Source organism: Pongo pygmaeus, chromosome 3, assembly GCF_028885625.2.
Source record: "Pongo pygmaeus isolate AG05252 chromosome 3, NHGRI_mPonPyg2-v2.0_pri, whole genome shotgun sequence".
Classification (NCBI taxonomy): Eukaryota; Metazoa; Chordata; class Mammalia; order Primates; family Hominidae; genus Pongo; species Pongo pygmaeus.
In genome coordinates this window covers 166,975,291-166,998,797 of record NC_072376.2, presented here as the reverse complement: position 1 = coordinate 166,998,797, position 23,507 = coordinate 166,975,291, and the positions used below count along the sequence as shown (strand labels likewise).

Sequence of the window (23,507 nt, the reverse complement as noted above, 5' to 3'; positions counted from 1 at the left end):
AGCCGATGACAGAGTGCTTATGGGATTGTTTCCTTCTCGTGGCAGGAGGAGACAGGATCTATCGCTGCTTCTTTCTGGAATGTGACTGATTTAGATGATTTACAAACTTTGCTCCACAGAAATGCCTCTCTCTCTGTGGGCGAGGCTGTTCCTGTCTCCCCAGTAACAGAAGGGACAAAACAAAAACAACAAAGCAGCCGGGCGCGGTGGCTCATGCCTGTAATCCCAGCACTTTGGGAAGACAAGGCAGGTGGATCACGAGGTCAGGAATTCCAGACCAGCCTGGGCAACATGGTGAAACCTCGTCTCTACCAAAAATACAAAAATCAGCCAGGTGTGGTGGCGGGCACCTGTAATCCCAGCTACTCAGGAGGCTGAGGCAGGAGAATTGCTTGAACCCAGGAGGCAGAGGTTGCAGTGACCCAAGATTGTGCCACTGCATTCCAGCCTGGGTGACAGAGACAGACTCTGTCTCAAAAAAACAACAACAAAACAGCCTGGTAGGGAGCATTGCTGAAAGAAGGGAGAGAAGAATGGGGTTCCTACAGAAGTAGAAGTAAAAAAAAAGCCTTTGGGTTGCTGCAACTCCTCTCCCTCAGCACGAGCACACAAAACTCCAGTGCCCATCCCAATGCCCCTCTCACCGACCCCAGCCTGGCCCCTCCACTGCAGCAGGGCCAGTGCCCCCAGGGTCCCCTGAATGCAGCACAGGCCTTGTCATCTTTGCTTTGCTTTCCCGGATGCTGCCCAAGCCCCATCTCCTCAGCACAGCATTTCCTGACCTTCCAAAGCACCATTCTCTTTTCTTTCCCTGAATTCCTTCTGCATCAAGTCTGACCTGACTGCTTGGCTCTAAGTCTCATTGTCCTTTCTTTGACTCTAGTTCAGGGACATATGTTTTGCTGTCCCACTGAGATAGCAAGCTAGAAAGACCAGGAGGCATCTCATACTTTTGTTTTCCTCATGGCCTTAGCGTAAGCCTCACTCAGGGATTCCTTGCTGAGTTGAATTGATTCAAACTGAACCATGAAGAGTAAAAGCACAGAAAATCAAACCCCTTCCAAGACAAAGATCTGACCTCTTCTGCTTTCCTGAGCACACAAAGAGAGTGAGAGACTTTCCCACCAAAGTCCCCTCTGCTCAGATTTGGGGTTAAACTGTAGCACATTAGAAAGTGAGAAGTGGTTGAGAGAATGAGTAGGTCCGTATTGTTTTCCTCCTACCAAATAGGGACTTTTTTTTAGGTTAGTTTGTTGTTGTTGTTGTTTTTTACAGAATCTCACTTACTCTGCCACCCAGACTGGAGTGCAGTGGCATGATCTTGGCTCACTGCAACCCCTGTCTCCCAGGTTCAAGTGATTCTCCTGCCTCAGCCTCCCAAGTAGCTGGGATTACAGCCGCCCACTACCACGCCTGGCTAATTTTTGTATTTTTAGTAGAGATGGGGTTTTGCCATGTTGCCCAGGCTGGTCTTGAACTCCTGACCTCAAGTGATCCACCCACCTTGGGCTCCCAAAGTGCTGAGATTACAGGTGTGAACCACCGCGCCTGGCCAGGACTTTCTTCTTTCTTTGTTACCTCTTGAGGTTTAAAATGGCCTGTTAGCCGGGCATGGCAGCAAGGGCCTATGGGCTCAGCTCTGCGGGAAGCAGAAGTGGAAAGATTCCATGAGCCCAGGGCTTGGAGTTCAGCCTGGGCTGCACAGTAAGGCCTCATCTGTTTAAAACATATTGCCTATAATTTTGGAGGAAAACACAAGAATGTGAAGTTTATTAAAGCCAATTTCTGAGCCTTAGACATCTTGTTCTTGTCTATTCATTAATTATGAATTTACTAAAAATATATTGGTACTGAAATGGCAAAAGTTCCTTTGTCCCCCTCACAGAGCACGTGATGGGGGTGTGGCTCACTTCTTCAGTGCCCTGCTTCTCAAACCTCTAGGGGGAGCATACAGACTGGCAGTGGGGGCAGTGTCTAGGGCTGAATGTTTACAGCTGAAGCCCCAGTGGGCATGTATTACAGGGTGCTCTTTTAGTTTAGCCATCATAGGTGGCTTGTGAAAGCTCAGTTAAACCCCCCTGCCTTATCACAAGAACAGAGGGCTTTCTGTATCCCGGGGTTCTTTCCTTGGTGTACCAGAAGAATCAGATCACACGTGGGCTTGGAGAATGAGCGCAAGGTTTTATTGAGTGGAAGTAGCTCTCAGCAGATGGGGGAGCCAGAAGGGAGATGGTTTTCCCCTGGAGTCAGGCTGCTTGGCCGCCCAGGCTCTCCTCCAGCTTCCCTGGCCAAACTCCACGTGGTTCTGTGTCCGGAATTGGTGGGTTCTTGGTCTCACTGACTTCAAGAATGAAGCCGCGGACCCTCGCGGTGAGTGTTACAGCTCTTAAGGTGGTGCGTCTGGAGTTTGTTCCTTCTGATGTTCGGATGTGTTCGGAGTGTCTTCCTTCTGGTGGGTTCGTGGTCTCACTGGCTCAGAAGTAAAGCTGCAGACCCTCGCAGTGAGTGTTACAGCTCTTAAGGCAGCGTGTCTGGAGTTGTTCGTTCCTCCCGGTGGTCTCATTGGCTTCAGGAGTGAAGCTGCAGATCTTCGCGGTGAGTGTTACAGCTCATAAAAGCAGTGTGGACCCAAAGCGTGAGCAGTAGCGAGATTTATTGCAAAGAGCGAAAGAACAAAGCTTCCACAGTGTGGAAGGGGACCCGAGCACGTTGCCACTGCTGGCTCAGGCAGCCTGCTTTTATTCTCTTATCTGGCCCCACCCACCTCCTGCTGATTGGTAGAGCCGAGTGGCCTGTTTTGACAGGGTACTGATTGGTGCGTTTACAATCCCTGAGCTAGCTACAAAGGTTCTCCACGTCCCCATCAGATTAGATAGAGTTTGGACACACAGGTTCTCCAAGGCCCCACCAGAGCAGCTAGATACAGAGTATCAATTGGTGCACTCACAAACCTTGAGCTAAACACAAGGTGCTGATTGGTGTGTTTACAAACCTTGAGCTAAATACAGAGTGCCGATTGGTGTATTTACAATCCTTGAGCTAGACATAAAGGTTCTCCAAGGCCCCACCAGAGCAGCTAGCTACAGTGTCCATTGGTGCACTCACAAACCTTGAGCTAAACACACAGGGTGCTGATTGGTGTGTTTACAAACCTTGAGCTAGATACAGAGTGCCAATTGGTGTATTTACAATCCCTGAGCTAGACATAAAGGTTCTCCAAGGCCCCACAAGAGCAGCTAGCTACAGAGTGTTGATTGGTGCACTCACAAACCTTGAGCTAAACACAGGGTGCTGATTGGTGTGTTTACAAACCTTGAGCTAGATACAGAGTGCCAATTGGTGTATTTATAATCCCTGAGCTAGACATAAAGGTTCTCCAAGGCCCCACCAGAGCAGCTAGATACAGTGTCGACTGGTGCACTCACAAACCCTGAGCTAAACACAGGGTGCTGATTAGTGTGTTTACAATCCCTGAGCTAGATATAAAGACTCTCCACATCCTCACCAGACTCAGGAGCCCAGCTGGCCGCACCCAGTGGATCCCGCACAGGGGCTGCTGGTGGAGCTGCCTGCCAGTCCCGTGCTGTGCGCTCGCACTCCTCAGCCCTTGGGTGGTCGATACGACTGGGCGCCATGGAGCAGGGTGCTGCGCTCGTCGGGGAGGCTCGGGCTGCACAGGAACCCACGGAGGTGGGGGAAGGCTCAGGCATGGAGGGCTGCAGTCCCGAGGCCTGCCCAACGGGAAGGCACCTAAGGCCCGGCGAGAAATCGAGCGCAGCGCCTGTGGGCTGGCACTGCTGGGGGTCCCAGTACACCCTCCGCAGCCGCTGGCCCGGGTGCTGAGCCCCTCATTGCCCAGGGTCGGCAGGGCTGGCTGGCTGCTCCGAGTGCAGGGCCGCCAAACCCACGCCCACCCGGAACTCCAGCTGGCCCGCAAGCGCCGCATGCAACCCCGGTTCCCACTCGCGCCTCTCCCTCCACACCTCCCTGCAAGTTGAGGGAGTGGGCTCCGGCCTTGGCCAGCCCAGAAAGGGGCTCCCACAGTGCAGCGGTGGGCTGAAGGGCTCCTCAAGTGCCGCCAAAATGGTAGCCCCGGCAGAGGAGGCACCAAGAGCGAGCAAGGGCTGTGAGGACTGCCAGCACGCTGTCACCTCTCAGTTCTGCCAGTCAGTGGCCTGGTGGTGTGCCGGTGCCTGTCGGTGCGTTCCTCTAGATGTCCAGCTGCCCACGTGTGCCTCTGCTGAAATGCTGCTCTCCAAGTCCAGCCTCCTGTATGTCTGCTTGCTAGGGTCTGGGGGATTTTATAGACACAGGATGGGGGCGTGGCAGGCCAGGGTGGTCTTGGGAAATGCAACATTTGGGCAGGAAAACAAAAATGCCTATCCTCACCTAGGTCCATGGGCACAGGCCCCGGTCTTCGCCGCTTCCAGTATCATTTAAAGGGACCACGCCCTTCCCTTCCCAGCACTTCCCTTCCCCATTCCGCATCATTACTGAGTGGCTGCATTGTGCGTTGTGATAGCTGCTGGGTGTCCACTGATGAACAAAAGACATCTGGTTGTTATCTTCATGGAGCCTGTATTTTAAAGAAGTTAACACATATATATAACAAAATACCAGTGGGTAGATTGTATAATGTGTGAGTTATATATCAATATGACCATTACAAAACTAAACAGAGACTACAGAGAGCAGCCTTTTTAAGTAGAGTGGTCAGGGACACCTGTTTTCACTCTGTGTTCTAAGCGTGGATGCACAACAATCATCACCTGCATATCCTCACATGATACCCTGCACGCAGTAGGTGCTTTTTAACACATCTGTGGTCCAGATGAAGAATGCTGAGGCAGGGCTAGACTTTCTTACTTGAAGATTCTGGAGAACACAAAGAGACACGAAGCATTTAGCTGCCACCTCCCATCACAGATGTTCCAGTGGCATGTTAACTTGTAACTAGATTGGCTTCTCCAGAGCCCATCCCTTTCCCCCTCTTTTTGGGGGTAACTTTAATCTCCAAGTGCTTCATTTTCCACTTTGGTGAGTCACCCAGCCAGGGGATGGAGAATGTAAGTCATTACTTTCTTCATCTTTGCAGATAATTTGATACCATCCTTTTGAATGTTTCTTCTGTATTTAAATCTTGGCAAGGGCCTGCTACATTGTTTGCAATTCTTCTATTCTCATTGCCAGCTTTTTCTGGAAAAAGTCAAAAAGAGTACGATGCAGGACACTTCAAGCCACAACCACTTGGCTCCCTGGTGATGTAGGGTTTTTCCCATTCTCCTGCCGCCCTCATTGGCTCCCAGCTCTCGCTCTTTGCTTCTGAGGACACTTCCTGGAGACTCTCCCCGGATACATAGTCTCTTGCTGAGACTGCTTGAGAACATGCTAATCCCCTTCCTCTTTCACACCCCCAAAATTAAACATTCCGCAAAAACTCTTCTTCAAGGTGAGACTGACTGGCTTAATCTGTGACAGGTTTTTCTACTTGTGTTGACGTGAGCGACAGAGAAAAATTAGGTGTTCTCCAACAGGCTCTCTAAGAACACAAAGAAAGGAAGCCCCTTAATCTAAACCAGCCCAGAATTCCAATGGTCCTGCACTCCACACATTGTTAGAGCTAGCTCCTCTAATAACAAGGGGGAGTTATTGAACTTCCAAAAAATAAATTAAGTTACCATTCGCTGCCCAGTGCAGCAGTTAGGGGAGTTTTCTCAACTGATCCAAGCCAATCTTTATGAAAAATGAGAGTTATTTACCAACTTTCAACACTAACTACATTAAAATATAAGCCTTGGCCCTTGAGTCAAAGTAAAATTGTTTCCTTGACATTTGGGTTTGAATGTTTTCAATATATTAAAAAAGACTCTACAGTAAAATATTGACACTGTATTTGTCAGCTTCATGTCAGTCCCTGAAATACTTCCTCTGAATAAACAGTTCGTCACAGATTTATTTGTAGGTGGCACTAGATTTTTATTCTCTAGTGCATCCATTGAACATCAGGAAACATTTCCCAAATATAAGAGACTAATATGTTGTGAAAACAGAGAACTAAATGGGGAGTTTAGACTATCCCTAAATCAAATGCCAAACATGTAATTGAATAGCGTATTTGATTCAATTACTGCAAAAAGGGTTGCATCGACAATTCAGCAATTCAGTCATGGGTTTGGTAATGAACTTGAAAATGTTCAGTTTTTTAATACTGCCCAGGCATAACCAAAATATATGTCTTTTCATTATAGATTTCTGAAGACCCAGCAGTTATGATATTAATATAATCACAGTAGGGAGCCATATCAGGCAGTTAAGTACCCAAGTGGATTTTCTTTTTCTTATCAGTTTTGGAATTTGACATAATAATCAGGTTAGGTGATTTGATCAGTTACAAGTTTGTCTCCTTGACTGTTCTTTCCAGTCCTAACCCCAGGAACATGGAGCTGCTGTATGTAGTGACTTGACTGAAGGCTACATGTTTTGTTGCCTAAAGGTATGCCTTATATTTTTTGAAAACCAAGTATGTAGCAGTGATCATTGAGCCAGTACAGTCTTGGTTATTGCTTTCAGTCTCAGGTCAACAGAATCTTTATCCTTGCCTCACCTACAATTCAGAGCAAGCAAAGAAAAGACTGAACTGCAGGTGCCAAAATATGAATGGAGAGCATACCAATGGCAGTCGTTGCTCTCCAGGATTTAGGTCCTATTTTCTCTAAATACAACTTGGGTCATATTTTTTCTCTGTTAAAATATTGGATTGTGTGAGTCGGGCACTGTGGCTCAAGCCTGTAATCCCAGCACTTTGGGAGGCTGAGGTGGGTGGATCATGAGGTCAGGAGTTCGAGACCAGCCTGACCAACATGGTGAAGTCCTGTCTCTACTAAAAATACAAAAACATTAGCCGGGTGTGGTGGCACACATCTTTAATCCCAGCTACTCAGGAGGCTGAGGCAGGAGAATTGCTTGAATCCGGGACATGGAGTTTGCAGTGAGCCAAGATCGTGCTGCTGCACTCCAGCCTGGGTGACAGAGTGAGACTCCGTCTCAAAAAAAAAAAAAAAAAAAAAAAAAAAAAAATTATATATATATGATTGTGTCGTGGGTTGAACTGTATTCCCTCAAAAGCTATGTTGAAGACTGAACCCCTGGTACCTGTGAATGTGACCTCATTTGAAATAGGGGTTCTGCAGATGTAATCTCATTAAGGTGAGGACATACTGGATTGGGATGGGCCTTAATCCAATGACTAGTGCTCTTATAATGAGAGGAAAATGCAGATGCATGGATATAAAAGAAAGAAGCCCACATGAAGGCAGAAGCAGACACTGGAGTGATCATCTACAAGCCAAGGAATGCCAAGGATTGTCTAAAAACATGAGAAGCAAAAAGAGCCAAGGAAGGATCCTGGAGCCTTCAGAGAGAACATGGCCCTGCCCATACCTTGAGTGTAGACTTCTAGCCGCCAGAACTGTAAGAGTATACTTCTGTTGTTATAAGTTACCCAGTTTACGGTACTTTGTTCTGGCAGCCCTTGGAAACTAATACACTGTGATTTTCATTTTTTCTTCCATTTCAATTACTTACTGTCTAAATTTCCCACTTTTTACTTCTACAGTGTCTGTCCATCAAGATTTGAAAGTTATATGTTTATTTAAAAATGTATTTTGGGGCCGGGTGCAGTGGCTCATGCCTGTAATCCCAGCACCTTGGGAGGCCACAGCAGGCAGATTACCTGAGGTCGAGAGTTCGAGACCAGCCTGACCAACATGGAGAAAACCCGTCTCTACTAAAAATACAAAATTAGCTGGACATGGTGGCACATGCCTGTAATCCTAGCTACTCGGGAGGCTAAGGCAGCAGAATCGCTTGAACCGGGAAGGCGGAGGTTGCGGTGAGCTGAGATGGCGCCATTGCACTCCAGCCTGGGCAACAAAAGCAAAACTGCATCTCAAAGAAAAAAAAATGTATTTGGGAAATGGCAGGATTAGTTGATGACTTTCCTGTGGGATGTTTGCACACCAAGGGAAAAGAAACGTTTATTTATGTGTTGTAATGCACTGCTCTTGCCAAAATAAAATGAATCTCCATGCATGATATGACAGTTAAATAAGGAGTAAGTCTGCAGCAGGAAACCTGCAGCGAATGAGCTCTGTATCAACGTCACTCCCATAGGTAAGTGGACACAGTTCTAATGTGCGGAAGTCTCTGGGCTCCACCAGTGGGTTTCACCATGACTTGCTTCTAGTGGGCTGCTCTGCACATAGTTAAGTGTCGATGGGTTGACAAACAGAGAGCACTGGATTTGAATCCTCTTCATAAAATGATCCTATCTCTTAGGGTGACCGAGATAATTAAACAATATAACACAGTGCCTGCTATATACTGGGAGCTCGACAAAGAGAAACTGCTATTATTATTATTAACTGCCAAGATACCTAACATTGTCTTATTGTAAATCACTTTGAATCTCTTGTGAAAAGAAGCAAACTAGAAAAACATTAGTATATTTCAGGAAGTGAAATTTACTAGCGATTTTTCAAGAACACTTGAAAATCTCTTGATACCCAAAATACTCCCTCACATTCCTGTTCCCTGAGCTACAAATCAGCCCCCGCTCCAACAATTGATTACAGCTGATGTTCACCCTGACTTAAACTGATTACAATATTAGCAACTGACCTGTTGACAATGATCTAGACCGTGATTCTTGTTTCTGCTCAACAAAAATAAAAGACTAATATGTTGTGAAAATATCAGAAAATCTTGTATTGCAGGGCCTAAGGCCAAACTAACATTACATTTTAGCTATGCACATTCTCTTTGATCAATAGATTAACCCCCAAATTAAGTGATTCCTATAGGTGCTAAATTTTAAGTAAGATAATGTAATTTTGTGAAACAGCTGTTTGAATTATGGTACAAATACTGTTTAAGTGTGACTGGTTTTAGAGGCAACATCTGCAAGAATGGGTCATGTGTCCATGTGTGACATTGCCTGGTGAATGCCTGTTCGCCTTTGCCAAAACAGCACCCAGCTAGCACTGTAGATAAACACCCCTCACATCCTCTCTGGAGAGTGTACAGCTTCTGTGGTTGCTATTGCAACCCCCTGCCATGATTTCCATGCCTCCCCTGTCTGGGCAAGTTAGACCCAACACTTCTCAAAAGTCCACAGACCACCAGAGGGTGCCCATCGCCTCCTCTCTGCCATCTGTGTTCGACACCCTGCCTGGAGCTAGGGTGTCCCTCCCCTTTCCCTCCCCTGAGTTAGGAGCCTTCTTCCTCGCTGCTGGGACTGAGAATGACCAAACCTGTCAAGGATGCTTCCTTTTGTTTTACTTATTTTTATTTTGGGAACATTTGACAAACAGTGAAAACAGACTGAGGATAATAGAATTGCAACAAAATTAAATACCTATGATTTGAGGAAATGAATCTGCACTCTGTCTATAATTCTAAGCAGACAGAGACAAGAATAGCCAGTATGGTCATGTAGAACACAAGTATGGAATAATATCGAGTTTCCCAAGTGTTTGGTGATATCAAGTTTAACCAAGTTTAATCTTATGAATGTTTTTTGTCACTTTTTTACTTTGAAATGATGTCAAACATACAGAGAGGTTACAAAAATGGTACAAGGTCTCCCCAGTATACCCTTTACTCCGGGAGTTATCAGTTGTTTATTTTATCCTATTTTGTCCTATTTCCACTGTCATTTTCTCTCTGTCTCTCCATATATAAATATATATATATATAATCTCTCCATATATAAACATACATAGTGATGTGCGTGTATACATAACTCTATGTATGTGTATACACAGCTCTATGTATGTTTACATATGCACATATGTGCATGTATACATATCTCTATGTATGTTTATATATGTATATAGACATATGTGTGTATATATTATTTTTTGAACCACTTGAGAGCAACTTGAAGTTATCATGTGACTTTACCCCTTAATACTTTTGTGTGTCTATCTTAGAAACCAAGGACATTTCCTTATATAACTGCAATATAATTTTAAAAATCAGGATATTTAATTTTGTTGCAAATCTATTATCAGATCTACAGTCCATTCCCAATGTTTGTCAAAAGTTCCCAAAATATACTGTAGAGCCAATTGTTTTCCAGTCCAGGATTCCATCCAGGAAGACACATTGCATTTGGTGGTCATGCCTCCTTAGTCTCCTTCAATCAGAAACATTTCCTTAGCCTTTGCTTTTGTTGACTTTTTCAATCTGGAAGATTACAGGCCAGTTACTTTATAGATGTTCCTCAATTTGGCATTGATGGCTGTTTCTTCATGATTAGATTCAGATTATGCATTTTTTTGGCAGAAATGTCACAGAGTGATACCATGCCCTTCATATCAGGAGACACATGCTACCAGTTTGCTTCATTTTGAGTGATAATTGAGTTTTATCACTTGGATAAGGTGATATTTACCAGATTTCTCACTGTAATTATTTTTCCCTGTGTAATTAATAAGTAATTTGAAAGGAGACACTGAGATCACGAACGCATCTTGTTCCTCATCAAACTTTCACTCACTTGTTTTAGCAACCATTGTTGATTTTCTAAGTCCATCATTCCTTCTATAGTTATGGCATGTTATTCTATTTTATTATTTTTATTATTACTGATTCTATAATTATTATTAGCATTTTATTTTCATTTATGTATATCTGTATTTTGGCGATTTACATGCTTATTGTGGTTTTCCTTTTTTTTCTTTTTGTCCTAACAATTGTAATTCATAAGGTAATCCAGGGATTATTTATATTGTTTTTGTTTTTCTAAGACCATTTTTTTGAGGTATGATTGACATACAACAAGCTGTACATATTTAATGTACACAGCTTAATGAGTTAGGAGTTAAGTATACACTGATGTGACCATCACCACAATCAAGGCCATAAACTTACTCACCACCTCCAAAAGTTCCTTCTGCCCCTTTATTTTGTTTAAGATTTTTTTCTTTTGTGGTAAGAGCACTGACCATAAGATCTACTCCCTTAGCAAATTTTTAAGTATACAATACAACACAACAATGTTAACTATAGGCTTTATAACTATAGATCTAGTAGATCTCTAAAATCTATTCCATTTATTTTTTACTTTTGCCAATAAGAATCCATATATTTATATTTTATGTAATGTGTTATGATCCATTATGATAACTTATTATTATGCTTAAATTGACCCACATTGGCCAGTAGGAAGCTCTTTAAGCTGATTTCTATGTCCTTTCCATAGGTCTTCACTAACTTTTGAGCACTTCCTTACTTTCTAGCAGAAAAAAAGGTTTGTGAGTATTTTTAACAAAATAATTACATGTTTGCATTAGCTATAGCCACAAAAAATACCACTTGGGTCAGCCTCCCAATTGCATGCCTCTCCCCTAGAAAGTTTGTGGATGTGAGGGGAGGGGCTACACCAGGTAGGGAGGCTGACTCTGGCACCTCGTGTCCTACAAATGATACACATTTGATACATAGAAGCCTCTGCATGGGCTTAGGTATTTGGAGTCCCTGAGTAAAAGGAAAATGTACCTATTCCATTTATTCCTTCTTCAGGTATCTTTGAATGTCCTTTGTCATACTGATATAACAATTTCTCTACTCCTGGCATTCAGGATTGATGTGGAAGAGAAATCAGATTCAAAAAGAATCAAGGATCCTAGACACATGTTGTCCATGCCTGGGCCACCAGTGTGCACACACTATATTTACATCAGGCATCTCTGCACCAGGAGACAAGCCCAAGAGGCAGCAGCCAGGCACCTGAGGCAGCAACACAGTACAGGGGTGGGTTTCAGAGTGGATTGCACGTGTGGCGTCAGATACTTCTCAGTCAGCCCACAAGTGTAATGGGATGAAGAAGACCCAAACCCCAAAGAAAATGTGGAGGAAAGTGTGCATTTCAAGCTTAAAACCTAAATTCCCATTCCACCATTACAAACAGCTAAAGTGGCTAAATTAATTATTCTCCTCATAAGAAAGAATGTTAAAAGATTTATTTTAACGTCTAATTCCTCCTCAGACCTTAAGACAAGATTTATGGTGTGAGTGGAGGATTTAATTGTATTACAATTTTTTTGTCTTAAGATTGCATTTTCCTAACAGATTACATGATTATAGTGTATTCATCATGATGCAGATGAATTACACGTTCTCTTGTTTGGAGGCAACAACACAACGGAGTGTTCAATTCTGGAAAGTTGACTTCTCCGTAATGCTTATTGAAAAGAAAAGGGAGTAGTCAGTTAGTCACAGATTCAGCTAGAAAATCATATTCTGTGAAACTGTAAACAAACTGCCTCAGGGACTTTTCATAGAAGGTCTTAAATCTGTGTTTGCCAGATATGGACCTTACCCCTGAAAATGGGAAAACATAATACCCCAAATCTACACATATGATGACAGACTTGGAAGAGAAATAAATTATACCCATAATAGCCTTGATTTAATCTTTAGGGCATGGTTAGGCTGAGCAAATGAAATAAGGCCAAAACATTTCCTCACCTAACTCATAAGAAAGTGAGCCTTTTTATTTTTGCAACAGACATTCATGTTATGGTTTGGTTAGGCACCATTACCCTCACCTTTCCACTTACAGAGGAATTTTCCCTTCACTAAAATCCAGAGAAGAAGGGTGGAGGGTGTGGGACACGGAGACCACAAGAAAGACATAGTCCAAACTCACCACACTCTACCTTCTGCTATTTGGAAATATGGTGACTTTAAAAGCAATTTAGAAACAAATGTGTTAGCTTGTGGAAAGTTAGACTTAACAGAATATAAGGGGTCTTTGGCACACAAGAGGTGTCTGATAAAGTGTGTTCCAGACCAAAGCTCCAAATTAAGTATTTGAGAATGTCATCCAAGAGAAAAAAAAAAAAAAGCCAAATAGTTGGCAAAAACACAGCTGAATCGTGAAACTGTACACCAGGCTGCCAAGTCTCAAAGAATACTCTTAGGTACAATTTACTAAACCAACTAAATAAGAGGCAGCCATAAATTATAGATGAATGCAGATGTTGGTGGACTCTAGAGTCACCTCTAAGCCTATTAAAACTTTAAACACTCTGGTGCCTGATAGCCTGAAAGGCTGAAAATAGTGCTGTGGTGAACTGCTTATAGGAGATGTGTGTGTGTGTGTGTGTGTGTGTGCCGTGTGTGTGTGGTGTGTGTGTGTGTCTGTGAGGAGAGAGAGAAAGGGAGACAGAGGTCTGCTGCTACTAGGTGCCCACTCCTGCCCTGCTGGTCCTGAGAATGTACCTCAGAAAATACAATAAAATGTCTGTGAAAATCGCCATATCAGGCCAGTGGAAAATGTAAACTGCTCCAAGATGAAAACTTCCAACAAGCTGTTGAAGTCACGAAACTTTCACGGATTTTTAGAAACAAAATGCCTGCATCAAGGGCTCATGTGAAACACAATTCCATTAAGCTAATGTATGAAAGCAAGCAAGCATGAACTTTAGCTTAGGAAACCAGCTTCTACACTTCCACCCCGGAGATGAGGCTGTACCACAGGGCTGAGAGGGAGATGCTGTCTTCGGAGCTGGAGGACCCTCCCTCAGCTTGGGTCTCCTCAGACGGCTCCATTTCCTGGAGCAGTGCCATTTCCCTAGGAATAGAAGATTGATTCCCTAGGAATAGAAGAACATCGTTTTGACCCGTTTGCACTGTGCTGTACAATGTACAGAGAGCAAGCACATATGTGTAGACATTTAAAGATCCAACTCTTCTAAAATTTTGAGCATCTTTTGTTCCAAAATATGTCTTTTGGGATTCCAAGATGTAATCCTAAAATTCTGACTAAAATTTTGTCCACTGGTAAAATTATGGGATTTTACTCACTTGTCTTGAGACAATAATCAGATTGAAAGGAAGAAATTGAGGAGTTGACAATCTGGAATATTAACTACCTTTATAATAAGCACCATTTATGTGTCATCCAATTATTTTTTCTTTTTTATCTTAAAAAGGAAATTTTTTAAGATAAAAAATTGGGGCATTGCCCAAATTCCTTATATAGAATGAAAAAAAAAATCAACAAGCTAAATGCACAGAAGAATTGACAGACCCAATAACCAAATGTTGCAATTTATCACTTTTGATGTGTTAAAGGATGTACTGAATGTTACTATTATAGGAATACTGAATATAATGAAATCTAATTTCAGCTGATAAACCCAATTGTTAATCCAGCTCCCTGGAGAAAGCAGATGCCAAGATGGAATTCACATGAGAGGATTTCATCAGGGGAGACACCTGGGAGAACCATTTAGCTGGATAGAGTTCCAACCATAGTGCAGGAGAGACAGGAGGTTGGGCAGTCGCACCCTACACTACAATAGATAATGCTGGGATAAGTAGATAGCCATATGCAAAAGAATGAGGTTAGACCCCTTCCTCACACCATACACAAAAATTAACTCTAACTGAACCATAGGCTTACATATAACAGATAAAATTATAAAAATCTTAGAGGAATACACAGGAGTCAATCTCATCAGACACTTTTCTAAACTTCCTTTTAAAAGTCTAGGCTAGGCCTCTCCATGGTACATTAGCCAGATGGGCAGATTCTGTCTTCTCAAAACTGACAACTGAAAACATAAAATAACCCAGCAAAAATGATATGTGAGGCAGACCAATGAACAAATAAGTCTGAATATAAGTATGTATTTAATCTTGTGGTTAAGAGCACAGACTCAGGAGTCACACAGAATCCCAACTGCACCACATACTGGTACTGATAATGACCTTGGACAAGTTTCCTAACATCTCTGTGCCCAGTTATCACATCTGTAAAGTGGGATAATCATAAAAATACCCACCTGTATTAGTCAGGGTTCTCCAGAGAATCAGAAACAATTGGGTGTGTGTGTGTTTATGTGTGTGTGTGTGTGTGTGTGTCTGTAAAGGGATTTAAGGAATTGGCTCATGTGATTACAGAGGTTGGCAAGTCCAAAATCTGCAGGGTGGACTGGAAGACTGGAGACCGAGGAAGAGCTGATGCTGTGGTTCAAGTCCAAAGGCCATCTCCTAGCAGAATTTCCTTTTGCCTGAGGGAAGTCAGTCTTGTATTCTATTCAGGGTTTCAACTGATTGGATGAGGCCCACCTGCATTATGAAGGTCAATCCGCTTTGTTCAGTCTACCCAGGTAAATGTTAATCTCAACCAAAAACACCCTCACAGAAACATTCAGTAAAATGTTTGACCACATATCTGGGCACCATGGCCAAGTTAATTGGACACAAACAATTAACCATCCCATCACTTAAAAGGACTTTTGCCAGGATTAAATCAGTTGATATATAAAATGCTTAGGACTGTGACTGGCACATAATTGGTGCTACATAAGTGTTAGCCATTGAGACAATTATTGTCATTTTTACTATGCAAGAGGCAATGGAGTGGCAAAGGGGCCATGTTGCTTACCTTCCAGAAGCAAGACCCATTCTTTTACAAAGCAGTTGGGAAGGGCCTCATTAAAAAAAAAGGAATTTCTGTATATTGTGGGAATGAAGAAAGAATGACTAGAACACCAAGACACTAGGGTGTGGCTTTGGGGGGAAATGTGACTAGAGGCAGAGGGCATTGTTCAGCATTAGTAAGAAAAGGGTTAGACTTTGGAGCAAAAGATGAGACCCCGAGCCTTCTTTTGCAGAGCCACTGGATGGCCCTCTGAGGCATGGGGATCAGGTTGAATGCACTGAGCAAACACAGGGTGTGAAATAACTTTGGCAGTAGAGTTGAAGGAAGGGCTGAGTAAGAGATGGAGGCTTTCAAGAAGAGGAGATTGTAGCACTCCACATACTGAGTGAAGAAAGGCCATTTTATCCACTGCCCCCAAGAACTACAGAAATGAAAAAGTAATGTCTATAATACAGTGGAAAATATGATAAGGTTTCTTGCTTAGGACTTTGAAAATTGCCTGTAGGTAGATTCCTATAAAGGGGATGATTGGCCTAATGGGAGAGTGGCAGAAAATTAAGCAACTTCTTTCTACAAGTGGCATTTTCAGTTTTCCCTTGCTATGCAGCTTATCTCTCACTTTAAATAAACCTGCTCCTATGAGTTTATACCATTAATAAAATAGGACACTAATTTATGCTGCTCAGTCAAAAGGCTCAAACATAACACTGCATGTTAGACAATGACAAATTATGTTATTGCAGCTTAACTTCAGCAGACATTCATAATCCAAAAAAAAAAGAGAGGACAAAAATTAAGTTATGGGATCAGGGCACCAGTAAATCCTCACACGTGGGAGGTTAAGACGGGAGTCATTCAGAACCAAGAATTAAGAATGGGTTGCAAAACCACTTGCAGTTCAAGACCAAGAAAAGTCCATCCATGAATATCATTTCCATCCCTTGTTTGCCTGCCATCTTTTGATTCAACGGAACACTTCTTCCCCTAAATGGTATATTTTTGTGGCTATAGTTAACACAACATGTAATTATGCCCTAAAACAAGACAGTGGCACAAATAGGCCAGCCAATTGAACTAAGCCAGATCATCCTGCCAGCCATCTCCAGCTTCCTCACCTGCTCTTGTGCTTGATGTGTTTTTATAATTTTTTGTTTGTTTGTTTGTTTGGTTTGGTTTTTTTTGAGATGGAGTCTCGTTCTGTCGCCCAGGCTGGAGTGCAGTGGCCCGATCTCGGCTAACTGCAAGCTCCGCCTCCTGGGTTCATGCCATTCTCCTGCCTCAGCCTCCCCAGCAGCTGGGACTACTGGCGCCCGCCACCACGCCCAGCTAATATTTTGTATTTTTAGTAGAGACAGGGTTTCACCGTGTTAGCCAGGATGGTCTCGATCTCCTGACCTCGTGATCCGCCCTCCTTGGCCTCCCAAAGTGCTGGGATTACAGGCGTGAGCCACCGCGCCCGGCCGTGTTATCATTGTTTAGGCATCCCAAGTGATTCTCAGGACAGCAGGAATAGGAAGCACTGCCCAAAGGGAAGACAAATACGGAGGAACAAAAATGGAAACTTTATGCTCCATCAGCTCCTCCCATGTAGAGACCGTTCCCACACCAAAAACCGTGAGGGATCCTGCTTTACTTTTCCCTGGGACAGGGTGGTCCCCCACAGCGCCCTAGCTTCCACGTTGTGTTGGCGACAATGCCATCATCCTGGAGAGGAGTGGGGTCTGTGGAAGGAAAGGAGCGGCACTCCTAGGCCCACCGTCCCGTTTCTTTTGAACTGTTCTGAAGCCCAGCTCCAGCGCAATATGTGAGAGAAAGCTTCTTGGGAACTTGGGAACGCTCCTCTTAGGGAGAAATTTAAGAGAATCCCTGACTTCTGCATTTCATTTCGGATGACAAGTTGGCTTTTCAGATCAGTCAGGGAAGGCAGGGAGGTGGGGAAGCCGTGGGAGGGAGAGGAAGCTCCGCTCTTGGAGCTAAGGCCCAGGAACTGCAGCCAGGTTATAAACATTTCCATGGCTCATCACGGCAAAAGCAGAGGATGTGACCGCAGGGCCACGAGGATTGGACATATCCTGTCCCTCAACTTTATAGCTGTTTTATTTCTTTCCAAACTCAGAAAACTTGGATTGGGGTTGAGGGAGGGTGGAGAAATCAAGATCCCCATTTGCAAGAGGAACTTAGAGCCCTGAGCAGACTGTTTGGGGAGAGGTGCCGATTCCAATCTTCAGTGACCACATAGCCATCCGGCCATGGGCTCGGCTCCTGCGAGGCGAGTCCTCAAATGGAGGCCTTGCCTGGGCAGGGAGCCCCTGCCCTTCTCCACAGAGAAGAAACCAAATAGCCGCCTTTCAACCTCCCAGGGCTTACAGGGTCTTCACAAGCTCTGTTCCCAGCATTCAAAATCAGAGCTAAATTCTCAGTGGTGATCTGGGAAGAGTGGGTGGGGGTCAATAGGAAAAAGAGATTGGAAATTGACAGAGGTCTAGTTCCCTTCTCTTCAGATTTATGAACCAGCAGCACGGCGATTCCCAACAGGCCCTGTCCTAACGTGGTGCTTTTTTCTCCTTCTGAAAGTTAGTATAGCTGAGCCAAGCTTTCTGTCCTCTTTCCCTGGAGAAAACAGAAAAAAGGGTCTGTGTCCTGCATTTGAAAAACATCTGGTGGGACTATCAGGAGAGAAAAAGCAAAGACTATAATTTAACTTACCTTTTGGGATAGTTTTTATTACATTTACTTTCTTGGATTCACAAAAAAGTTTGGCATTTCCCCATTAGTTAATGGGTTCGGAATTTTATTAATCAATGTCTAAATGTTCATAAAATAATGCCACCTTTTAAAACTAGGGGCAAGGACTCGTTCCAAATGCTTCCAGTCATAAGGAATAATATTAAAATGCGGGTTGCATATGTGCCAAAACCAGTCTTCAGGGAGTGGGGCATAAGGCCTCAATTATCCCAGTCACCTCCAGAGCCAGAGATCAAGGGCAGAAATCCATGCCAGACCAAGAAATACACCTGAGGAATGGGCCTACCAGGCCCCTTCGCAGCTCAAGCTGATCTCCTCACTTCCCTCCTCCCAATCTCCACACAAAACTCACCCTATCCCAAGTCTCATGTGCCCTAAGGGCTACCAGAGCAGTTGGGTATTAATCACACATCTCCAGGGAGCGTGTTGTTGCTCAAGCTGAGTGTGGTTCTCCCTGGCTGTTGCATGCTGTGCTTTAAGTACCGGGAAAGTTGAAAGTGTATCTTACATCCCCCTTTTTTTCTGAGTACTCACTCCTGCTATCAGTTGATGTGACTGCTTTTTTAGGTGAGCTTCCCCAGCTGGTTCATAGCAGATTTATTCGTAATAGTCCAAAAAACAACCCAAATCTTCAAGTAGGAGAATTGACAAATAGAAGGTAGGGTATTTGCAATGGAATAATACCCCCAAAAAAAGGAATATTAAAAAAAGCTACAACTCTACTCAACCACACAATAGTGAACAAATGAAGGCTTCCCAAAATGTGTGATTACATTCATATGAAAGTTCAAGACCAGACAGAACAAATCTATGATGATAGAAGTCAGAATAGGAGAAACTCCTGACGGGGGATGGGTGGTGGTGTATGGGTGGCCAGGTGCCAGGGGATTGACAGGGAAGGGTCCAGATTGTTTGAGGAGCTGGGAGCCCTTCCTTCAGGTTGTGATGGAGTGGAGGCTGAATGTTTCCACATTGAGAATGACAACTAGTGAAGGAAAGCTACACTTTAGGGCTCTGCAGAAGACTTGGGTCCTACCAATTGCTGTATAAGAAGGAACGCTCCATGAGAAGAGCGACTTGTCCTTGCTCATATGAATCTCAGGATTTAGAATAGTGGCCTTACACAGGAAAATGTTTTGGAATGAGACAGATTTGGAATCCCTTTGCCTCCCTGTGACCACGGGTCTCTCCTTGATTCTTCTGTCAGCACCCTCTCATGCTCACTGAACGCTCTCCCCACATATGAGGCCCTGCTGTGCCTGCAGGCCAGCAGCTACCTCCAGTCAACATGTCTAAATTGGCACACTTCCTATTCCCACCCTCAGCAGTTCTTTCTCCTGGGCTTCCTCTTAATCTTGCACACCTTCAACTTACCCTGACTTGACACTTGGCCATCTTTAACATCTCCCTCTCCCTTATATACCACAACTACTCTTAAACAAGAGCCCATCTGCTATCATCTCACTCCAGTTAAAATGACTATTATCAAAAAGACAAAAAAATAAACCAATGATGGTGAGGACGTGGGGAAAGGAGAATTCTTATACACTGTTGGTGGAAATGTAAATTAATACAGTCATTACAGAAAACAGTATAGCATTCCCTCAAAAAATTAAGAATATAAACTACTATAAGATCCAGCAATCCACTACTGTGTATATAGCCAAAGGAAAGGAAGTCAAATATTTTGAAGAAATATCTGCACTTCCATGTTTACCACAGCACTCTTCACAATAGCCAAGATATGGAATCAACTGAAGTATCCATCAAAGGATGAACGGATAAAGAAAATCTCATATATATACACAATGGAATGCTATTTAACTGTAAAAAAGAACAAAATCCTGCCATTTGCAACAACATGGATGGAACTGGAGGACACTGTGTTAAGTAAAATAAGCCAAGCACAGAAAGACAAATGTCACATGTTCTCACTTATATATGGAGTCTAAATAAATGAATCACATGGAGATAGCAAACAGAATGATAGTTATTAGAGGCTCAGAGGGTAGTGAGGAGGGGGAATGGGAACGAAAACACACTTAGATATTATAGAAGGAATGTAATCTAGTGTTCAGTAGCATAATAGGGTGACTATAGTTAACAATAATTTACTGTATATTTTAAAATAGCTAGAAAAGAAGATTTGGAATGTTCTCACCAAAAGAAATAATAAATATTTGAAGTGATAGATATCCCAATTGTGCTGATTTGATCATTGCACATTGCATACATGTAACAAAACATCACACTGTACCCCATAAATATATACAATTATTGTGTATCAAAAATAAAGCTTAAAGAGAAAAAATGTAGAACGAAAAAAAGAAATGTAAAAAAAATTTTTTTTAAAAAAATAGCGCATCTGTTGACATGATCTGTTTCTACTCACAACACCCTGACACCAAAATATATAAGTTTTTTTCCACACCCACAAACAGTTCTCCAGCTTTCCAGACACCAACTGGGTATCCAATGATTACATTCCATTCTGACACTAGGTACCCAGAGTTAATTCAGAACCCACAGGTTACAGCCTCAGTCCCACAAGACTGTCCCACTTCAGAAACCAATCACAAGTCCCAGCCACCCATACTTCTGATAAACCAGTCATAAAGTCAGAGGTTCCCACAACGCCTTCCTCAGTTTCAATGGTTTGCTAGAACAGCTCACAGAACTCAGAAAACCAGTTTACTTCCCATTGCTTATGTCTTATAAAAGCTACAACTAGGGAAAAACCAAATGGAAGAGATGCATAGGGCCAGGGATGGGGGTGAGGACGCGGAGCTTTTGTGCCCTCTTCACACGTCGATGTGTTTGCTGACCAAGAAGCCCTTCAAATCCCACTGTTTGGGGATTTTATGGAGGTTTCATTACATAGGCATGACTGATTAAATCATTGGCCATTGGCGATTGACTCAATCTGTATCTCCTCTTCTTTCTTCAGAGGTTGAGGGGTGGAAGTGAGGTTGAAAGTTCCAACTCTTTTATCCTGCCTTGGTCTTCCTGGGAACCAGCCCCCAGCCAGAAGCTATCTAGAGTCCCCCAGCCATCTCACTAGCATCCACTCATGTGTGGTTGAAAGGGGCTTATGAATAAAAAAACACACTCCTCTCATCCCATCATTCAGGGAATTCCAAAGGTTTTAAGAGCTCTGTGTAAGGAACTAGAGCCAGGGCTGAAGACCAAGGATATATTTTTGTATGATATCACAATATCGGGCTATCTTCTGCACCATTCCCTCCTGGCAGTTCTCACCACTATTATTTAAGCTCCGGCCTTGATTATTTCAGCCTGAAATAAACATTCTCCAGGAACCTCTGACCCATCGTTCCTAAGACACAGTTGGAGTCATGGCACTTTACTGTTCACACACTTTCAAAGGCTCCCACTGCCGACGAGGTAAGACACCATCCTCCTTAGCCTGGCACCGACAGTCTTCTAAAAATAGGCCACAAAACACCTTTTATCTTTATCTCTTGTTACTCCCCTCCACATACACTATACTTAAGTTAAAGGGAACCACGTGAATGCTCCAAACAAACATGTCAGTTTCTCACCCCATGTCTTTGCTCCTTGCCTTCACTCCGGCAATGCCTTCCTCTCCCTTCTCTGCCTGCCCTCTGTAACACTACAGGTTCTAGTTGAAATCATGACCATCCTTCACAAAGACTCATCCTACATGTTGGTTCCTCCAGTGGGTGCTCCCTAAACACCTCGGTTCCTGCCCTCAACTGATTTTTTCTATTTGTGCTGTTCTTATGTCACTTACTGTATGCTGCTATTTATGGTGACTTCAGTTCCCTTTTAACCTGTAAGCTCATTTAGGGCAGAGTGCATGTCTTACTCCTCCTTGAACTCACATAGTGCCTTGTCCTCAGATGTTCATTAAATGTATACCGATTAAAAGAATAAATGCATGAAGGAAAATAAAATCAAGCCTCAGCTAGCTGTTACATTGAATAAGACAATAAATTAATTCACACTTAGCTGGAAATGGCTGCTTAAATGATTATATACACAAAGATATTTTCATTGTAATTACAGACAATCCATTAACCAAAGAATGACACTAAATTGTGGAACCTCACAAAGATAGTGTTGGAGTTTCCTGGTGCCACCTAAAATCAGATCACCAACTATCCTGCTTTGGGTATGAACTGCCTTAAGGATTGGCTAGGCCTAGGTGTTTCAGGGTCCCCAGGATGGTCAGGTCTCCCATGTGACCAGTACAACCTTATAATGCCACTCAGTTCAAAGTCAAACAAAGCTGACTGTCACATCCACCCTGCCATCCACTACAATATGTTACTTTGGGAAACTGACTACCTACCTGAGGCTTGGTTTCTTCGTCTGTCAAGCAAGAATGATAGTCCTGCTTTTCCAAGTTCTCATGAGAAACAGTGATCCAGGCAGGCAAGTAGAAGCTGCCAATGCAGCCGTGAGCATTCAAGTTTCTACTTGGGCCTCCAAGCACCACAGGTATGCTTGTGGTTCTGTCTGGCTCCACGTGGCTTTGGCAGGAGAAAGGGAGTCTGCCTCGCTGTCTTGCTGGACATTGCAGGAAGATGTTCTAAGCCTCCCCTCCAGTCTTTGTGGAAAGTTATCATAGGAGGCAGTTTGGGGCAGGCTCCCTGATTCTTATGACTTTCTCCACCTCTGAGTTCACTGAGACCAAAGGAGCTTTTCCCAGTGAGGAGAGAAACATTCCAATCTATTGACATAAAAATGCCCATGGGAGAGTCCAGGGGAAATCATCAGACAGGAAGAAGATGGAAGAGATTGCGTGGCAGAGGCTTCAGGAGAACACAAGGTCTCAGGGTCAAGCATGCAAAGTGAGAGAGAGAGGGAGCACATGCTCCTGCCAGTTCCTTCTGCTGAACATGTACCCTTAGCACAAAGAGCAAACACTCACACACACACTTTAAAAATACAAAAAACAAATGGGAAGTTTTCCCTTGGAAAAAAATAGCCTCTGGCAGAAAACCATGAAGGTAATTGCTAGAGACTGGGCCCATCTCGGCCCATCTATGCTAAAATGCGGCCTCCCCATACATGAAAGCTACTGCTCGCTGGTCAGGCCAGAACCCCAGGCCAGGCCTTCCACTCTCTCTGGCTCTCCTCAGGGAGGATTCAATCTTACTGCCAACTGGCAGTGAATCCGGACAAATTGGCAGGGTCCCACCTTGCTTTAAGTGAATGCATGTGCACCTCTCAAGCTCACAGAGGATACTCATTAGCTTGCTCCACTGCCCCTTTGAGGGAGGTTAAGGTGGCCTGTCTACCAACACCGACAGAGCCC

General features: G+C 43.6%; 1 long non-coding RNA gene across 1 annotated transcript in view; it reads right to left on the bottom strand.

Moving 5' to 3' along the window:
- Positions 1-22,893, bottom strand: part of LOC129035329 (uncharacterized) — a 307,216-nt gene extending 284,323 nt beyond the window's left edge. Inside the window, exon 1 of the long non-coding RNA XR_008502167.2 lies at positions 22,539-22,893. This is a non-coding gene — a long non-coding RNA (uncharacterized LOC129035329). The remainder of the gene's footprint in view (positions 1-22,538) is intronic.
- Between the last annotated feature and the right edge of the window lie 614 nt (positions 22,894-23,507).